This window comes from Haliotis cracherodii, unplaced genomic scaffold, assembly GCF_022045235.1.
Source record: "Haliotis cracherodii isolate W230 unplaced genomic scaffold, xgHalCrac1.p SCAF_9, whole genome shotgun sequence".
NCBI lineage: Eukaryota > Metazoa > Mollusca > Gastropoda > Lepetellida > Haliotidae > Haliotis > Haliotis cracherodii.
In genome coordinates this window covers 42,727,246-42,746,400 of record NW_027266343.1, presented here as the reverse complement: position 1 = coordinate 42,746,400, position 19,155 = coordinate 42,727,246, and positions in this window count along the sequence as shown.

Sequence of the window (19,155 nt, the reverse complement as noted above, 5' to 3'; positions counted from 1 at the left end):
AACTATTGAAGTCCAGGTACTGTGCTCGAGAACATAACTATATCATCAGTAAAAAGGAGTAGAAAAAGTTTAATAGTTTCTGGATGGAGTTGGATACCCTCCTTACAATTTTCAGATATTTGTATCGAAAGTTCATGTATGAAAAACGAAAACAGGAATGGACTTAGAATACATCCTTGTCTAACCCGAATATTACAGTAGAAGGAATAAGATAAGGTGTTATTGTTTCGAACACAGACCTTCACATTGTGATATATGCAACATAGTAATTTACCAATTTTATTACTGATACCTTGAGATTGACAAAGGGACCACAACATGTTTCTGTTAATTGAGTCAAACGCCTTAGCAAAATCAACAAATAGAGCATACATTTTTTCTCCTTTTCGTGCTAAATATCTCTGTACAAGTGTCTGCAATACAAATACATTATCAATTGTAGAGTATCCATGCCTGAAATCGGCTTGTGCTTCATCTATCTTATTAAACGAATCTGTCCAAAATACTAAACGTTTGTGTATAATACCGGTAAAAATCTTACTGAAGACACTCAAAAGAGTTATACCCCTATAGTTGTTGGTGACATTAGGTGATCCCTGTTTGTGCGAAGGAATTACCATCCCCAAAGTCCACTGTTCTGGAAAAAAAGTCTTTTCAAGCATAACGTTAAAAAGGATTTCAAGGTAGGGGAGGAGAATATCGGACGAATATTAAAAAAATTCAGGAATCAAATTACCTTCACCAGCTGCTTTGTTGCTTTTTAAGTTTGCAATGCTTTCTGAAATTTCATTTCTTGTTATAGGTGAATCAAGAATATCTGAAGTTAACTGACAAAAAGAGTTATCAAATGCATTCCATTCGTCGATATCAAAACATCTTTCCTCGTTCTCTGTAGAAGTTGAAAACAGATCCCTGAAATAATCAATCATCAATTGGGATATTGTTTTGTGTATAACGATTAGTATTTAGCCCTTTAAGAGTGGCCCAAAATTGTTTAGAATCGCGTATACAATGTTCAAGTTTTTCCTGTTTCTCTTTGAAAAAAATCGCTTTCTTTTCTCTGCATACACTGTTATATGTATTTCTAATATAATTATACTCATATAATGAGTTATCATCCTTTTTTCTCCTAAAACTGTTTGAATATTTCTTTTTTGAGTAGCTTACATTCACGGTCAAACCACTGTTGACTAGATGTGTTAGAAGTACACACTCTTTTCATGTCGCTTGCTGCCGTGCACAAGGCCTCTGACACGTATCTAACAATTTCATCTATATTGTGTAACACTTCGTCAACAGCCTTTTCTAATAAAGAGTAGCATTCACTGCTCAACAAGTTATACATAAATTAGTCAACTTTATCATTGACCGAAACGAATTTGGAAGCCTTCTTATTACCATGAGCTTGCACGGGTTTAGTCTGCACAGAAGTATATAAGCTCGCCATGACAGGAAGATGACAGGATCACGTGCGTGATACAATGGTGAAATTACAGCATACGTCAAACAACCCAGATGAATAGATTATGTAATCTATGACGCTAGCACCTTGCGTATAGTCTCCAACTTCTGAGTCTGACCCACATCTTCCATTCATGATATGTATATTTATGACACTGCATAAATTTATCAAACTTTTTCCCAAATTGTTTAACACATTATCTGCTGACGCTCGTACCATGTTAAAATGGTCGAGTAGAAAACTATACACGGAAGAATTATCATTTTCTAAATATTCAAGAATATCATCTTCAACTAAATCCGGCTCAGTACCTGTGCGTGCATTGAAATCTCCACCTAACATAATATAATAGTTGCCGCAGTGAGAAAGAACATCTAGTAGCTCCTCTTGCAACAATAGCACACCGTTACTGCAATCAGGTGATAACGTACTGTACCAGCGTGACGATTCTGGGTGAATATAAACACATGAATACACTACATCCTTATCTATATTAAACATGGTTTTGTCTAATAACACAAATATTCCACTTTTACGGATTTTTGTCCATTTCACAAAATTCTCAAACTTTGTTCTAATAAGAAGTACTATTCCACCTGAAAGGCGGCCGAAGTCAGATATTTTTTCTGCATGTTTTGTTATAACCTTAAAATCTGGAAATATATGGATAGTAAGTCAATCTCTTTGGACCAGGATTCTGTCAATCCAATGATGTCGCATTTACATATAAAGCTTCCAAAGTCACGATCCTGTAATTATGCCATCAGCCCTGATACATTCCAAAATAAAAATTGTACATCCTTGTTGATAGTTCTGTGGGGTACACTTGTTTGAGGCACCCGTAAATTGTCATGGCCCTGGCCACACCCCTATCTCACAGCCTTCCGACCAGGGGTCTGGGAGCGAGAGGTTGACCTAAGATAACGTCTCCTTCGCTCCCCGCTCCCAGAGTCATCCTGTGTTGTCCGTGTGTCTCTCCTGTCACCTTGTCTAATGCTTATGTCTCTACCTTGACTCTGCTGTGTGTTGTCATTTTTCGCGTCTAATATCCTCTACGATTTTGCCTCCTTTATAGAAAAATCTTTTAGTCGGATTTTCAGCTCGTAATTTATTGAGTTCTTGTCTTTGATTATATGTCAAGTCATTTGCTACGCCATATCCCATGTCTCTGAGGGTTTCTTTTAATCGGATAGTGTGCATCTTGTCCTCCCAATGACACATTTTTACAATCAGTGGGTGTGGTTTATGGTCATTTTTTTAGGAGATTCTGTGGGCCCGTTCAATGTCTCTATGTTGTAGTGGCGCTTTCTCATCCTTGGCTCTAGCCCTGTTAATTACGTCTACTGCTTTCACTCTGCAAGTACTGTAGGACTCATCCCCACTCTCGGGCACGTCGTAGAGGATAATACTATTCCTTCTACCTTGTCTCTCTTGATTTTCGACTCTAGACTCCAATTCACCGATACCATCCAAATAACTCTCTATGTCTTCTACTCTATTATTCATAGCACCTATATCAAGTCTTAGGATAGCTTGTTCTTCTTTCTGCTGATCGATCTCGTTTTTAATAACACGTACCTCTTCTTTAAAAGGTTTCACGTTTCAGACGTCACATATTCTTTTTTCTCATAAGTGACACACATTTGCACTTGTTACGTCGTCCCCCAGTATATGCTTCTGACGAAGGAATCACAATGAATTGAGTTCTTTTTGCTTTGCTAAAAACTGAATTGCTTTGAGTGTCTTGGAGTTTCAGTGCAACACTTTTACAAGCCCCACCCTTCCCAAACCCCAAATTCATGTCACATTTTTGCCTTTTTGCATGCAACCCCGCACCCACACCACCGCCACCATCCACTATGATAAATGACCTGTCCCCATATAATGTTCAAATGTATAGTAGTTTATTTGAAAATGACCCTTTTTATCTCACCGGAAGCCCCTTTCTATAATAAATGGCCAATCCCATAGGACATTTGTCCATCTGGACGATGTCACAGGGAACTTTGTGATGCTAACCCTACCACTCTCGTGAAACCCATAAGCACTGGAATGATGCTGACGAAGCATGAAGCGTAATCAGGGCAAACAAGGATTCGATCCAGCGACCATAGCTTTCTGGCACATCCATTTGACCAAGGCCACCTCACTTAATGAAAATAAAGAATTAGGCGTGATATGATTTTGTTTGCTTGTTGTTTAAAGCCGCACTTGGATATATTCCAGCTATATGACGACAGTCTGGAAATAATCGAGTCTGGACCAGACAGTCCAGCGATTGACATCGGAAGCATCGATCCACGCAATTGGGATCGATGACATGCATCAACCAAGTCAGAGAGCCAGACCACCCGATCCCTTCAGTCGCCTCTCACGACAAGAATAGTCGCCTTTAACAGTAAGCATTTGTTGCTGAAGAACTATTGTTACTCGGAACTTCACGGATGAGGAGTACTATGAACTTACATAATATCAAATATGATAATGATCCTTACCTTTGGGTTTAGTGGAAAACGTCAATGCCCTGTGTCGCTGAGGTACATGTACATGTTGCAATTGATATCCATGGGTGTGGTGTGTGACGTGTGGTGCGTGGTGTTGGAGTGACACACCTATTAGGGATTCGAACCCGGGTCTTCGGCGTGACGGGCAAACGCTTTAACCACTAGGCTACCGCCCGATAACAAACCAAAGCGACGTTGACCCCCAAATCAGTTTCCCTGTAACTGTTAGGTGTGCGAGTATTGCACGTTTGTGAATGGGTGTTTCAAGGTGTTCCTACGGCTCGTGTCATGAAGGGCCAGTGGTTTTCACAAGTCCTCTACGAGGAGTGTATTGGACTGCGTATTTGTTCATTTGCAGTGTTCAACTATCACTAATGGATATTTAACTTGCATTGAGGAAATCGTCGACCACCTGCTAGATTCATTTTGTGTTTCAACGACCGCCCGAGGATGCTACTGCAAAGTTAATTTGCGATTCAGGAAATTCCCTCTAATAATTACTTGAGATGAAACATATCGTAGATTTTGATGGAGTAATTATTGGGTTTGTGTAAGTGAGAGCTTTCGGTAGAGCTTCAGTTACATCACGGAATGGAAAGTCCGAGTGATGCAGGTCCCAAGCGGTTACCACTTTGGTAGAAGTCGAACCCACGAGATTTGGCAAGGTGCTAAAAAGCCGAGAAACATAGTTATAAACCATCTTTGCACTGTGACCGGAGCCTGAGACGGCTGGGCGCCAGTATACCAGGAATAATTATCAGACGTTAACTTTCATGTTTTGTTCACACGACAAAGGATGAGGATGAGGATGAGGTTATATATAATTATCTGATAAAAGACCACCCGGGGTCATTTTACCAATACAATGATTCGTTAGCTCATTTGTTCTGTTCATATGCCTGAAACGTTTTTTAAATATATACCTAATAACATACACGTTTGTTTAACATTTACGTTAACATTTAGAAACCAGCACAGTTACCTATAAACCGGATTAGAATTTGTCGAACAAGGGGTGATTAGTGGCATACTCAGTTGGCCCTGTAGTGCTCATGACGGTAAAGGTAATGAATGAGGTGATAAGTGACATTTTTGTACAGAGTTTCAATGACATTACAGTCTGCTTAATGAGGGACGTAAAGCTAGAGGTGATGCAGGTCTTGCACGCGTTCACAACTGGGAGTGAGTGAGTGAGTGAGTTGGGTTTAACGCCGCTTTTAACAGTATTCCAGTTATATCACGGCGTGTCAGCTTAATGTGGGAGGAAAGCCCGAAGTGATGCAGGTCTTAGACGTAACCACTTCAAAAACCAACGGGTATGGTGCTGACAAACCTAGAAACATAATCGGGGCGAACCGGGATTCGAACCCACAATCATAGGTTTCTGGCGTGCCTAAGGGACGCAACTCTGCACAGCGAATCGCGGCGCCTTAGACGACTGGGCCACCCGTGCCCCCTCAGCAGTTTCGATTGCTTCCACTGTCAAGAAACTGGAAGAAACCCAGGTGCAAGTATATGGTCAAGTGATCTCAATCAAAAAGATTCAGGGATTCAAAGCCATGAGCGGATCCAGGAGTGAGGATATATTCTATCATATTCTAACGCTAACGCAACAGGTGACATAAGAGGTAGAAGAAATCCTTTTCTGAAGGCTATTAAGTTTATTGCTATCTTGTAATACTTTTTGTCGAGTGTACTCTGACATTTATCTTGATTCGATCTCGAAAGGTCTCTTTTCGTTTAGCACGAAGGCGAGTCTCTTGTTAAGAACATATCTATATATAAATATATAAAGTTATTTATCCGAACGAAGGCGTAATACGCCCTTGGGTTTGTGTTACTGAGAGTGAGTAAGTGAGTTTGGCTTTACGCTGATGTTTGCAATATTACAGCTATGTCACTACGGGAGACACCAGACAGATTGGGGTTTACACATGGTTCCCATGAGGGGAATAGAACCCGGGTCTTTGAACGCTTTAACCACTAGGCTACCCTATGGCCCATGTTATGAGAAGAGGACATTGTCGATAATGGAGAATCATACAAACTTCATATTTTTATTGTGATATATTTAATTGAAATATGTAGTTATTTCATTGAAAATATACGTTTACAGTAGGGATGGGTTTAATTCCGGGCAGAAAATGTGTATCTTCATAATGAAACATTTTGTGTAAAACGGAACAACAACAGTTGTTTCCGTTTTGTTCTTGCCCGACGAAAAAAAAAGCCTTGTTAGGATTCCGGGTTAGAATAGGACCCCAACAGGAAGTTAGTTGTAAGAGGCGACCAAACTGATCTGTTGACATGCATCGTGCCTTAAAATATCGAGTTGCTCACAATATCGATCACTGGATTGTCTGGTCCGGACTCGATTATTAACTGACCGCTGTCACTTAGCCGAAATATAGTAATGTATGGCTAGCAATATGTTATTGACACAATCACAAGCTAAAAACAAAAACAAGCACGTGTTGGTCGGAAAAATTAAAGTTTGATCAGCTTTAACAGATGTTATTTTGAACCTTGAATCTGTTTTTTACTTTATGAGCCACAATCAATGATACATGAATAAAAATGTAATACAGGTTCGATTATTTACAACATATACCTTGAATAGTGTAGCGTTAAACAACAAATAATCCAAACAACGAATTTAATAAGCTTTTAATTGTCACCCAACTAGAAGTCAATGACATCGGGAATAGCTGGATAACAGCACACCATGTTATGGTCCTTGGACATCTGAATTTCTACAGATTCCTGCGTTACAGTGAATGTGAAAGTAGACAGCAGTTCGCAGGGTTAGGTTTCTATCATATTTACTTTGGTTTGTTTGTGTGGACGACTCATGTTTTAACCCGTGGGTTTCATGAAACACAATCCAAAAATGCTTATTTCGCTGATTTAGCACAACGTAATCGGGGAAAGCGGGCATACCTTTGCTCACAGAGAAGAGGTGGTCATTTAATCAGGGAGCAAATCAGTGTATTTGGTCAAGTTCCCAAACAATTTATCAGCTAAATAGCTCAATTATGACTCTTTTTAGATGTCTCTTGTGATGGAACATGAACCCATGAGCCGATACGAACCTTCAATACAAAACACATTATCCTCTGTAATCCAATTTCTTCATTCCGCCCATATATCTATCATTAATCATAAACCGTGTGTAAAGCGAGACGCTGCTTGTTTGTTGCACCACGGTAATTGCTACTGTCTGCCGTATACCTTTAGGAATAAATCCATAATAACATCTTGCGTGAGAGGATCACATGCGTGGAAATAAGGAATTTCAGACAATTGATAATAATAGACTGCATAACGAACGTTTTCTCTTTCTAGTCATGAAGGCAGGATAGAAAATAAACCGATTTATCTTTCAGTCAAACTTCTATTTCATCTGTCTCTTCATTGGAGTCGTATTTTCTATTAGCCAGTTAGGCGGTTGACGCCAAGCATTTGTTTGGAACACAAAGGATGCAATTTCGAGAAAAACAGTTGGGTTGTCTGTGGAACTGACTCTCTCGTCTTAGAACAGGAACTCTCAAGAGATTCTGGTCACGAATACCGGTTGAGAGGCTGGCCTCTTGGTTTAGGAGGTTAACATATTAGAGCAAGATCTCAAGGTGGTAATGCATAGACTGATCTGTGATAAAAGGCTTTCAGGGGGGTAAGGTAATCTTGCAACGGATCAGCATCCTGGAGTAATGGCAGCTACACGACTGCGCTTTTTCTGTTTCCTTTGTTTATACTTTAGATACTCGGATACAAGTCAGGAAATTACAGTAGTATGTTTTTTTTTTTATAGAAACTTAAAATTAGTTATTTTTGAAAGCTACCTTATCTTTATTTCAAAAGAATGTGTAGGCCATCGGCCCATATCACAGAAAAGGACAGAGAGACAACATTTTCTTTTCAGTTGATATATAAGTAATAATGCGTTATAAACATACACATCACTCTGTTTTAACATTGATTTATATTTGTTGACATGAGTAAATGGAATTTATGAACAGACGGGTGAACATGAAACTTAAAATTTGAAGGAAAGTCATTTTTCACAGACAAGAACGAAATGATATTCATCCACAATATAACCTTCTTTACATAATAAACACAATCTTTCATTTCTTGAATCTTGGTTGTGTCTACATGATTCTATTCGTAGTTGGTTCGAAATGCATTTGTGCCCTGCTAAGCAGCGCCTACAATTTCAAAACAAAATTCAAATTTATAACTAAATTGCAAAGCATTACATGTCATTTTGTACAAGCGTCACAGATGTCATTCTTGACATGCACTGGTTAGTTTTCTTGCCATTTTTGGCACAGTATTGACGGTTTTATATTTTGAATACTAGTCTCATGGTGTTTCATCAGAAATGTTAAAAATGACCATGTTTATTTTAATTGGAAGAGTGGAAAACAAACAATAATTTGTCTCATTTTGTCTGTAATATGTTAAGGTTTTCGTTTGGATAATCTGGACTGGGTATTCTCTGCTGTAGACGTTTTATATTTATTTGACGAGAATCCGTGTCAGTTTTAAGTCCAAAGTAACTCATACTTGTCGCAAGGCCCGATCGGGTGATCACGACTTAACTCCTTGTGTGTCATGGTGCCTCGATAGCGGGGGTCGTTGAGGTTTATTTCAGCGATTGGTTTGCTTTGTCCAGATTCAGTGTTCCAGACACCTGAATTAGCTGGAATACCACTTTGGAAACATGTCTGAATTGTTACCTACCTATAATGGATTTCTTTAGATTTCTAAAGCATAAATGTTTTGTCAGTATAATCACTTACTAATAAATGTTATCGAAAAGGTATTTGGTATTTGAAAACTGATATCAGTGACACCAGAAATGTGTCAAGTGTTCTAGTGTTTTAAGAGTATATGGTTGTGTTTTGAAGTTTTGAAGATATTGAAGCCTTGTTATTTTCAGCATACCCTTTACATGATAAACATTGTGCAAATATAACAAGGGATAACATAACCGAGTTAACCAAAACTTAATTGTGTTCTATAAAATGAATACATATTAACAAGGCTATAATACAACATAGACTAATTTACTGTAATGAATGAGTATATGATGGAAGCTCTTACAGGGTTTTTTTCCATTTCGATACTTTCTAAGAAACCTGGTTTCTGAAAATAATTCGTTTGTCTTTGGTACAATGGTGTGCATGAATAGAATAAATGCACTGTGATGGTGCCATTATTTCTGCACGGCTTCTTTTCTGACGGCCTATTTATTCCGAGCAGCGCACCGTGATAAACGACAGACACGAGGAGTCCTTGCAGTCATCAAGGTTTGGCTTTGCAGAGCGCCTACAGACAGGAAAAGGTCAGTGGGACACATGACAAAAAGATTAAACTCTTCAAATACTTGATGAGTCTCTGATGCAACGTGTGAAATGGATCTTACCACTTGCAGTTAGGAAAATGCTTCCTAAAGCAGGCACTTACCAAAAAGGTCTTTGGTGAAAATATCCGTTTTAAAATGCCATTCTGCGCAAATCATCGCGTCACTGTGTGAGCAGTCGCCATCAATCCCCAGTTCAGTGGGTCAGTAGTGCTAACTAGGATTGCCGCAGGCCTAAAGCGCAATCATAATAGAGATCGACCACATTCACTTCAGACGGCTGTTTTGAATACGTTAGTTGCTTGGGAAACTGCAAATGATTTCATGATACTAGAAGAACAATGCATCTGTTCTCGTACACTTGATGGAAAACAATGTACAATTATTGTCAAATAGATGCGGTTCAAAACATAAAATTATTACAATCAAGATATATATGTGCCTTCAAATTCCGTCTATCTAAAATAACATTTTGAGATTTAGAAGGCTCAGCTGTCATCTTGTATAACCCGTTTCTACAGTTGTAGTTAAAAGTTATCTGTTATTATTATCTGTGAGGATGACTGAATGAGAGTTGACTGAGTGAATGAGTAGATGGGTGTTTTGGACAGGCGCACGAACATTACGACATAAACATTACGAAGCATTATTAAATGAACAAATGTATAGTTGTGTGTTTTTGATGAATGTGTGGGTGAGGTAAATTATGATTGAGGGTGATGATGAAGTGAACGAATGAATCGATGAGTGTTTTTGATGAATGTGTGGGTGAGGTAAATAATGACTGTGGGTGAGGGTTAAGTGAACGGATGAATCGGCGAGAATTGTGGATGGTTGTATGGGTGAGGTAACTAATGATTGAATGATGAAGTGAACGAATGAATCGGTGAGAATTTTGCATGGTTGTATGGGTAAGGTAACTAATGATTGAGGGTGATGGTTAAGTGAACGGATGAATCGTTGTGTGTTTTTGATGAATTTGTGGGTGAGGTAAATAATGACTGAGGGTGATGGTTAAGTGAACGGATGAATCGGTGAGAATTGTGAATGGTTGTATGGGTGAGGTAACTAATGATTTGGGTGATGATGAAGTGAACGAATGAATCGATGAGTATTTTTGATGAATGTGTGGGTGAGGTAAACAATGATGGTTAAAAGAACAGATGAATCGGCGAGAACTGTGGATGGTTGTATGGATGAGGTAACTCATGATTGACGGTGAAGGTTAAATGAACGGATGGGTCGGTGAGATGTTGTGATGGTTGTATGGATGAGGTAACTAATGATCGAGGGTGATGGTTCAGTGAACGGATGAATCGTTGTGTGTTTTTGAAGAATGTGTGGGTGAGGTAAATTTTCGACTGGTAAATAACTGGTTGATTGAGTGATTACATTGGGGGTATTTTGACTAAGTCCAAACATGGCTATTTAACATGTGGAGCAGTGACAAAAATGATGTCCGTTGAGGTGTACACACACACACATATATATAAATATATATATATATATATATATATATATATATATATATATATATATATATATATATATATATATATATATTGAATAAGAAACCTGGTTATATATTATTGACTTCTATAGTAGGAAAGGGTTAACTGGCTTTGACATTAACCCTTACCTACTATAGAACAGGGTTTCTTATTCAATATAATCTTATACCTCATATATATATGAGGTATAAGAAAATATTGAATAAGAAACCGTGTTCTTATACCTCATATATAGACAATAGACATACAGAAGTACTATAGAAGTCAATATATATATATATATATATATATATATATATATATATATATATATATATATATATATATGTATAAATATATATGAGGTATAAGAAAATATTGAATAAGAAACCGTGTTCTTATACCTCATATATAGACAATAGACATACAGAAGTACTATAGAAGTCAATATATATATATATATATATATATATATATATATATATATATATATATATATATATATATATATATGTATAAATATATATGAGGTATAAGAAAATATTGAATAAGAAACCCTGTTCTTATACCTCATATATAGACAAATATAGAAGTACTATAGAAGTCAATAATATATATATATATATATATATATATATATATATATATATATATATATAGAGAGAGAGAGAGAGAGAGATAAGTAAATATTGAATAAGAAACCCTGTTCTATAGTAGGGAAGGGTTAACGTAAACTACATTGATGCAAGACATGCATGTAGTAAGGGTAGTGATGAACTGAGATGCGTACATTTAAGTAAACCTATTACCCATGTATCCTATACCGGGCTATTGCGGTACAGAGCTGACGTTATTTATGATTTACTAACTTATTTATGATTTACTAACTTGCTCCTGCAGTCACATCGTCGATGAAAGCATAAGTTGAAGATTATTGAATTTTTACTTAAAACAAATTCTGTAAAACCTCCTTAGTGTTTTGTTTGACTATGAATCTTTGTTCGTTTATGTGTTTTCAAAATATCTTGAGTTTATTTTGACGATATTTAAATCGTTTGGCGTTAGGACTGCTTCTCAGTGGATTCTGTCCTGATTCTGATTCTGTCCAGGGGATTCGAGGCCAAGGACGATTGGTCGTACACATGGGACTTGACTCCGTCGTCAGTGTCTTATTTTATGGTTCATTCACATTGATTAACCTTTACATTAGGCCTCTGCTCGACGTTCTTGCGTAAATTATTTATGTGGTGCGTACGTTAAATTTCAAGCGACTCGATTACAAAAGGCTATTAGTCGTGTCCAGTACAAATAGCATCTTTAATTGATCATACAAAATGCAAACGCGATGGAATATCCACGGCTTGAGGAGAGTGGGTGAATCAGGTGTAAATAAAAGCGACAAACACTTTCCATATTCTATCAAATCTCTGCCAAAAGCAGAGTCAATTGTACGATTCCGACTATATCATAAGCATGTGTTTATGAATCACTATCAAATAGTAATGATACCAATCACTAGATAGCCTGGTCCAGACAGAACAATACATAGCATATATAGTCTAGAACAGTATGTGAAGAAATGGCTTTGTGCTCCAGCGTATACATAGTTCTCGGAATATGATTTATAGACACAGATGTCACACTCCCACTACATATTCCAATTTGGGAAATAGGCTTATTTGTAACACTTGTATGTGTATGTACATTGTTATATGTTTCCCCTAGATCCAGTAAACAGACTAATTGTGGTCTCTTGACGTGTATCTCAACAGAGATAATACCGCCCACACAACGATACCATACCGATTGAACACCGCAGCGATTGTGCAAACCCTTTCTGTATTTGGCCTAGACGTCCAGAAATGGATGGTCTTATCCAGAAGCGTCCAAGAAGGATATCATGATAAATAGATTACAACCAGGTATTAATATGACATCCAATGAAATAAATGTCAGCCTTTCTTGGTATGGATTGATATTATTTGTCGTTTATTAATCTGTGGACGTGAGGGAGGATTTATGGCCAGTAATCGATGATGTTTATTGGTGAAACAGCAAAATTTGAGCTATTTGTATTTGTAATCAGAGGGATCAATGATGATACAAATCATGGGTCTTAGACATTTTAGGGGCATATTTAAACATATCCCACGCAGGTACTTTTGTGGTTCCGATTTTGAATGATTTAGAAGCATTTTGTCTTGTGATTGATTAAGTAACGAGTTCCCGCCAAGTCATATGTGACGTGTGCATGTAAACCTTGAACTATTCCGTTATGAATCAACATCTGATTTGACATGTTTATGTAAGGAGGGTTCCAACGTGTAGATGTTTGCATTACAGTCTGCAATGAACTGAACGTCACTACAGAACACAACCATGCTGCCTGTACAAGATTAATACTGTTCAAACCTACCAACGCATTGATTATAAATCATGTAACTGTTGTATTGTGAAAAAGTAGCTCTGCCTGATGAGTTGATGTTCACATATCTGTCCTCAGAATTCACCATCAGTTCGCGAAACGCATGCAGGAATCATACGCCAAAGTCAGGGAATAATGACTGGTATGGTTTTACACCGTTTTTAGCAATACTCCAGCAATATCAAGGCGGAGGATCATTGTGCCTGAAATGGGCTTCGAAATCGAACTAGGCCTACCCCTCAAGGCTACCTTCCCCACCCGCCCCCTACTTTCTCTCAATGTAATCTGACGTATGTATAATTGTGCCTTGGGTGTTTGAAAGTAGTTTTCATGACTAGCAAGAAAATGACAATGGCATCATCTAGGAACTTGCAACTTCAACAGAAGATATTCATCAAAGGACGGATTCTTTTGACACGTTGATTAATACAGTCGACCGATTGAATTCGTAACGAAGTCAACAAATTCGCCAAACTAGTTAGTTCCTGGAACGCTCGGCGACCACCATATACTTGTCTCGACGTGTCATACATGCAGATGATCAAACAACACTATGTGGCCTTTGTTGAAGACGGCATGAAACAACTTCATACATATTCACGAAGTCAGTGTAACACAACTGTAATAACAAACTCATGACATGATTTAAGCTAAAGTTGCAAGATATGCTTTGTCCTTAACCATACTGTAGGCAATTGGAAAAGCATCATCAAATGTTAATTTGCAAGGTAAACAGATACAGTATTGAAGAAATATTCTACGGGAATAGGGCTCTGCTTCTACTCGGATAATATGAGTGAGTGAGTGAGTGAGTATGGTTTTACGCCGCTTTTAGCAATATTCCAGCAATATCACGGCGGGGGACACCAGAAATGGGCTTCACACATTGTACCCATGTCGGGAATCGAACCCGGGTCTTCGGCGTGACGAGCTAACGCTTTAACCACTAGGCTACCCGACCGCCCCCGGATAATATGAATGTGTAGCACAAGGATGAGGCATTACGTAAATATAAAGCGTATCAAGTAATGAAACAATACCAATTGTTAATCCGATGACTTGTCCAATTTGTCAGGTAACACAGATATGAAGCATAAAACATACGATCAATTGTTAAGCAGGAGGAGATTGCAGTGAACCTTTTTCAGTTTACCTGAAGAAAAACAGCTTTACGTGTATTTACAATTATTTGTGTAAACTGTTCCACTGTAACATCTCTGCATTCTTTTGACAAAGCTTATTCACGTTATCATTCATTCATTAAGGCATGACTGTGTAATTTTCATTAATTTTCATTCATATTTTCATTCAACTGTTGCTGACTTAAAAGAATGAAGTGGGGACGTGGACTTGAACATCCTTGACACAATGCTCCAGTAATCTCCCAATCCTTGTCAACGGGCTTCATCTTGGTCAATAATACTTTTATGGCCTGAACATTGAAAGAGTTGTGTTTGTAGAGACAGAAGAAACAGTCACACCAGTCAGGCAACTAGGGCAATTTCTGTTTCGGAAGAAACGTTTGTCATAGACCGCCGTAAACGATAAGTGGGAATCATTATTCTAGAGAAGGGATGTTGTTTTACGTAGGGCACTATTAGAAACAATTCTTGCTCAAAAGAGTGATGAAAATTTTGGCAAAACGATTAAAAGTGTCTCATGAAGTCGAAGTTGAAGGGAATCGTAGTATATGAATGTTTAAGTGAGCATCCCTAAGTCGAAGTAAACGGTCTACATGTCGATTTTAAGTGATTCATTCAACCGAAGGCAAATTACCCCTGTTCTTTTTAATTTTGGGTTCTATGGTTATGTTCAAATTTACGGTTAACCTGATTATCGTTAACTCACGTTAGGTAACTCGTGTTTTCGAAGTTTTTAAAGAAGTTGTTCCTATTATTTTCAATCGATGTCAAAGGGTAGTTTCGTCATGTGAACGTTAATCCCAATATCTTTGTAGTTTAGAGTTATTTTATAAATACTGTTTTGACTGACATGGGGGACCTAAGGGGAGTGGCAATAGTGAGAAAAGAGTGAGGCTCATGGCAAAACTGCCCGTCATGAATGTTCCTTCCAGCTTTGTCGTCACACCTAAACAAAAATGAAAACTGACATTTCCTGATGGCATAAAGAATTGAGATGGCAGCGGTATGCAGTGCTAATGACATATTTAGGTCCCTCCGAAGTTCCAATTACCCTCTATCGAGATTAATGATATTTATAACCTGCATCCATGCAAATGACACAGTAGGATCGAATGGTGCCCCGAAACTAACAAGGTGTTACATAAACCTCAAACTCGTTTCTCAAAGTCAACATGTCCGTGCCGGAAACCGTATAGTTGACACCAGGACATTCCCCATGTGTTTCCGGCAGATGTGGAACACGAATTAATATGGTGGACACGTCCTGTAATTAGCCTTTGTCTCGAAGCGTGATTGTTTCGTGTAACATATGCTATGGTCATCTTGGTTTTGATGGACTTGGGGATAAGGTCCAGATCTTGTTTTGATTTAGTCTGGACGCAGTGTTAATTGTAAAGAATTAGTACAAGAAGAATGATGAATTATCACAGATAAGAGTCTTGTTGCAGGATATGTGTGTGTCTTTGGCATGGAAACGTAGCGTATCTTTTCACCTTTACGCAAACACCTGGTTTTATTACTATTTGATAGCAATACATAAACACATGCTTATAATATAGCTGGAATCTTACAACTCTGCTTTTGACAGATATTTATTCTGAATATGGAAAGGGTTTTGTCGCTTTTATTTTATGTTAGATGTCGTAAATATATTATTATACCTTCTTAACCTTTCTGAGCTAGTTAGTAGCGCGTCACCAAGCCCTCTTCCCTTCAAGTTGTAGGTACATATACCAGATGTGGATTTATAGGAGCACTGGTCGTTTAAGGCATCGCAAAAACCTCGACGCGATAGAAACCTACGGTCGTGAGTAAGAATCCCGGTAAAAAATTCGAAGTGAATTTGTTATTTGACCATCACTGAAAGATATCAAATCATCGATATACCTGAAAATTAAGTTAAACTTCCATTGTACGATTCCAACAATCAAAGAGCGATGGTACTTTGTACCACCAGAGTCGACTTGAATATGGTGAGTAAGTGAGTGAGTGAGTTGGGTTTAACGCCGCTTTTAACAAAATTCCAGTTATATCACGGCTTAATATGGGAGGAGCTTTCCTGATGCAGGTCTCAGACGTTTACCACTTCGGTGAAATCTAAGAGCACTGGTATAGGGCTGATAAATCTAGAAACATAATCGGGTCAAACCAATCATAAGTTTCTGGCGTGCCAAAGGGACGCAACTCGCAATCGCGGCGCCTTAGACGACTTGGCCACCCGTGTCCCTGCAATGGTGAGGAAACCAGACAAGGCGTGATAGCACTGGAAGTGCCTGACTGTGAAACCTCGTGTTTAATGCCCGTGGGTAGTCTGTATCGTACGAAGTGATTATGTCTAAGAACTAATTTCTCCATAGCATCAGTGCCTTGTGCTAGGAGCCAACGTCTGGGTCGTATCAGACACTGATGTACATTATTCTGCTCGTTAGGAACAAATGTCCACATAGCACTCATAGGTATCATTATAGTTGGTGTAATAAATTCTACGTTCTTCTATACCAATTTAAATCCTCCAATATTTCATTTTATATTGGTTTTCCTGGACGAGGCAAGTTGGTGCTCTACAGTCGGACCAATGGGGACGAAGATTTGCCAGTGGCCAAAGATGTCATAATATCATCCGTCTAACCATCCTAATCGGATTATATGTATCGCGTGGATTTAAGTTGCCTCCATTGGTCTTCCGTACAGGGATGCCCTTCTGTGTTCGATCAGGATTCGCATTCCCTGTTGTTTTATTAGACATTATTACTACGGCTATATGACGGTTATAGGACTAGGACTACATCCAGGAACAGTTTGACTTTATGACGAATGACAAAAAGAACCTAAGCTTATTGTAAGGGCAAAATCTATAAACGAATACATTAATGCCGGATGCATTGTATAAATAGACAATCCTTATATTGAATGGCATAATCAACAGTGATATAAATATGAATGGTTAAAAAACGATAGGTAAGGTGAAATGGCGTTTAACGTCGCTTTCAAGAACACTTTACTTTACATTGAAAGCACGCCTCTGTGTGGCTGCTTGTACTCGTCCGGAGTTATGCCGATGGTAGCCCACTGAGATACCATGCCGCAGGTTATCATGGATACCCCAATCAGACATTTCATCCTGAACCCGAGCCGACCATTTCATGCTTAATATGCTCTATAACGGGCGTCAGGCAAGGTAACAACAAGTTTAATATTTTAACGTCTGTTGGTATGATGCGGTTAGGAGATCGAACCACCGACCTTCCGCTCTCCGAACTGACACTCTATCCACTTTACCATGGGATATATTACTAAAATAGCAACATGTCTTTTTTCATCAGCCCTGTGTGGATTCAGGGTTAGAATTAGTCCCCAGTTACCTATATGTATTCTGGTCGTACGATGCGACCGGATGGATCGGTAGTCAGCCTCTGTGACTTGGCTGATTGCATGTCACTGGTCTGGTCAAGACACGATTACTTCACGCCGCCGTCATCTAGATGGGGGAAGGTCGGGTAGCCTAGTAGGTAAAGCGTTCGCTTGTCACGCCGAAGACCCTGGTTCGATTTCCGACATGGGTACAATGTGTGAACCCTGCCGTGATATTGCTGGAATAGTGCTAAAAGCGGCGTAAAACCCTTTCTTACTCCCTCATCTAGATGGAATTTTCATGAGTGCGGCGTTAAACAATGACAGAAAATAAAATCGTGTTAATCAAATCTCTATACGGTTCAAAATTTGAACAAGAGACACACGTGATTGTCATGTTATACTACAATTGTCAGACTGTGTTTAATATGGGAGAATCGACAGTCATATATTGATATGATACCCAAGGCGTTTGAAGTCTGTACCTTCCACAGGCATGTAAAGTGTTATTGTGAATGCGGCTTTTGCCAACGTTGCCCTGACAAATTAAATTGAATTAGGTTCAGTTTTTCGTAAAACTATCTAAACCACACGTACATGTGGATTGAGTCAAAGTGTCATTGTCGTCCTTCTTTGGGACAAAACAGAACTGTTCATGGCTTGTTTCATGTCGCAAAGTGCAAAACGGCAACAATTCCCAAGACTCTCATTTACTCCCATACCTGTGCAATGTTTATTCACAATTCAATTATTTCTTAATCAATGAAACAAGAGCTTGTTATTTTATCGTTAACGAAGTAAATACGGTGGCACAGAGACATTTTCATCAGGAAATGCATGGGGGCAGTTTCTTTTGAGTAAGTGACACCGCGGCACACAGGACGAAATGTAGAAGACAACGAGAACGTTAGAGATAATGAGCGAGCGTATAAAATCACGTCATTTAGCGCGTGTGGGATGGCCCCGTGGCACGTAAAGCAGTAATTTATAGGACCACGTGTGAGGAGTCATTACTGCCCACTGTGGTCGCAGATGGTCAAAGCCATTCCCGGGAAGTCATCATACATTGTAACTGTTGCTATGACGAGGTCTTGATGACCGACGGGGAGCCTGCTTCATTTCATTCATACCACAATGCAGCTTCTGAGTTGTTATATGCAATGGGCTTCGATACGTTGTACAAAACACACACACACACACACACACACACACACACACACACACACACACACACACACACACACACACACACACACTTAAATACACTTAAACACACATTTACACTTACACAAACTCACGCACGCACGCACGCACGCATGCGGCCTAATCTTCTAAGCCTGGTACAATATAGCTCTTATAAGATTATAAGATTATTATTGAATCATACTAGGCTTTCATATATGGTGGGACCCG